Raw genomic sequence first — 3,029 nt, 5'->3', positions numbered from 1 at the left:
ATGATTGCTGAAGACAAATGGGTGCATAAGCAAATGTGGTGAAGACAGCTGACGGTGCCCGGCTACCCGGCTATCAAAAGAGATAGCGTCTGGGGTCTTAAAGGCTTGAAGGTAAACAAGCGGCCATATAGCTCAGAAGCAATAAAGACCACATGGAAGAAGCACACCAGTTGTGTGATCACAAGGTGTCCAAGGGATGAGGTATCAGGCATCAAAGAACAAAAAATCATATCATTGTGAATGAGGGGGAGTGTGGAGTGGGGACCCAAAGCCCATATGTAGGCAACTGGACATCACCTTACGGAAGGGTCTCGGGGAAGAGACGAGCCAGTCAGGGTGCAGTGCAGCAATGATGAAACATACAACTTTCCTCTAGTTCTTAAATGCTTCCTCCCCACCCACTATCACAATCCCAATTCTACCTTACAAATTTGGCTAGACCAGAGGGTGTACACTGGTACAGATAGGAACGGAATCAGGGAATCCAGGACAGATGATCCCTTCAGGACCAGTGGTGAGAGTGGCGATACCTGGTTGGTGGAGGGAGGGTGAGGGAGAGAGGGTAAACTGAATACAAGGATCTACATACAACCTCCTCCCTGGGGAACAGACAACAAAAAAGTGGGTGAAGGGAGAAGTCAGACAGTGTAAGATATGACAAAATAATAATTTATAAATTATCAAGGGTTCATGAGGGAGGGGAAAGTGGGATGGAGGGGGAAAATGAGGAATGGACTTAAGTGGAGAGCAAATGTTTTGAGAATGATGAGAGTAAGGAATGTAAAAATGTGCTTTATATGATTGATACATTTATGGATTGTGGTGAGTTGTATGAGCCCCCAATAAAATGATTTTTTAAAAAAAAGCTCTGGCCTAGGAAGGACATTTGGGATATTTACCACATGCTAAGCGAGGAAGCTGGTGGCTTGGTGGGCTACTTATTGCGCTGTTAGCTACAAGGTCAGCAGTTTGAAATCACCAGCCACTCCAAGCGAGAAAGATAAGGCTGTCTAGTTCCATAAAGATACACAACCTTGGAAATCCAAGGAACAGTTCTGCTCTGTAGTCCATGGTCACTATGGGTTGGAATTGACTCTATGGCCGTGAGTTTGATTTTCCAAAGTCAAAATCTCCTATCTGAGGTCTCACCTTCCAAAAATGCAGAAATGACTGGACAGGTAGTGATTTTATTTAGTTTAAATATAGAAAATATAATAAACTAGCACATGATAAATACAAAAAATAACAGACATGTTATATAATTAATCACCATTTAAAATTTACATGTATTTTAATTTTTTACAACATATTTTAATTCAATATAATTTAATATAATCTTTAGATTTTATATTTTGTGTATTTCACTCAACATTTTTACTTCACATTTAATTTCATTTTTATTTATTCCCTTTATTTTAATATAATTTAATTTAATTTATTTTATTTTATACATGTTTTCTTTGTACTTTAAAATGTTATTTAATTTTTATTATTTTCTCATTAATTAAATCCCATTTATTATTTATTTTAAATTTGTATTTTAGGCTTTATAGTTTTAATTTTGTTTACTTTTATTTCATTTTATGTATGTTTATCTATACTTAGTTGTATATTTGTGATTTTCATTTAATTAATTTATTTTTATACTTTATTTACCTTGTTTTATCCATATTTAACTGTATACTCTATTTTTATTTACATTTTATTAGCTCATACAACTCTTATCACAATCCATACATATACATACATCAATTGTATAAAGCACATCTGTACATTCTTTGCCCTAATCATTTTCAAAGCATTTGCTCTCCACTTAAGCCCTCTGCATCAGGTCCTCTTTTTATTACCCTTCCCTCCCCGCTCCCCCCTCCCTCATGAGCCCTCGAAAATTTATAGATTGTTATTTTGTCATATCTTGCCCTATCCAGAGTCTCCCTTCCCCCCCTTGTCAGTGAGGAGGTCACATGTGGATCCTTGTAATCTGTTCCCCCCTTTCCAACCCACTCATCCTCTACTCTCCCAGTATTGCCCCTCACACCCGTGGTCCTGAAGGTATCATCCACCCTGCATTCCCTGTCCCTCCAGCTCCCATATGCACCCAGTGTACAACCTCTGCCCTATCCAGTCCTGCAAGGTAGAATTCAGATCATGGTAGTTGGCGGGAGGAAGCATCCAGGATCTGGGGGAAATCTGTGTTCTTTATCGGTACTACATCGCACCCTGACTGACCCATCTCCTCTCCTAAACCCCTCTATGAGGGGATCTCCAGTGGCCGACAAATGAGCTTTGGGTCTCCACTCTGCACTTCCCCCTTCATTCACTATGGTATATATATATATATATATATATATATATATATATATATATATATATATATATATATATATATTTTGCATGATGCTTTAAACCTGGTCCCTTTGGCACCTCGTGATCGCACAGGCTGGTGTGCTTCTTCCATGTGGGCTTTGTTGCTTCTGATCTAAATGACCGCTTGTTCACCTTCAAGCCTTTAAGACCCCAGACACTATCTCTTTTGATAGCCGGGCACCATCATCTTTCTTCACCACATTTACTTGTTCACCCGCTGTATACTCTATTTCAATATAAATTCATTCTTGGTAGTATATTTTATTTGTTAAAACTTTCATATCTTCTTTATTCTTACTTCATCACTATTATTTAATTATATACTTAAATATTATTTGGTTTAATTAATTTATTTCATTATATTTACTTATTTATATATTATATAATATATTATTTAGATATTTAAATTGTAATAAATCATTTTCTTGGGGACACTTACAGCTGCTATAATAATCCATACAGCAATTGTATCAAGCACATTTGTACATATGTTGCCATCATCATTTTCAAAACGTTTTCTTTCTACTTGAGCCCTTGGTATCAACTCCTCACTCTTCGTGTGAACCCTTGATAATGTATAAATTATTTTTCTTTTCTTTTCTTTTTTGGGGTGTGGGGGTAAGAAAACCTGCTGGACAAATTCTAAAAGAGCTGTACCACTT

General features: G+C 37.0%; 1 pseudogene; it reads right to left on the bottom strand.

Annotated features, from left to right (window-relative positions):
* Window positions 1–2,981: 2,981 nt before the first annotated feature.
* On the bottom strand, window positions 2,982–3,029 carry LOC142460476 (U7 small nuclear RNA; annotated as a pseudogene).

This window comes from Tenrec ecaudatus, chromosome 10, assembly GCF_050624435.1.
Source record: "Tenrec ecaudatus isolate mTenEca1 chromosome 10, mTenEca1.hap1, whole genome shotgun sequence".
Taxonomy (NCBI): Eukaryota; Metazoa; Chordata; class Mammalia; order Afrosoricida; family Tenrecidae; genus Tenrec; species Tenrec ecaudatus.
The sequence above is the reverse complement of the archived record's forward strand: the minus strand, read 5'-3'. Positions and strand labels throughout refer to the sequence as shown.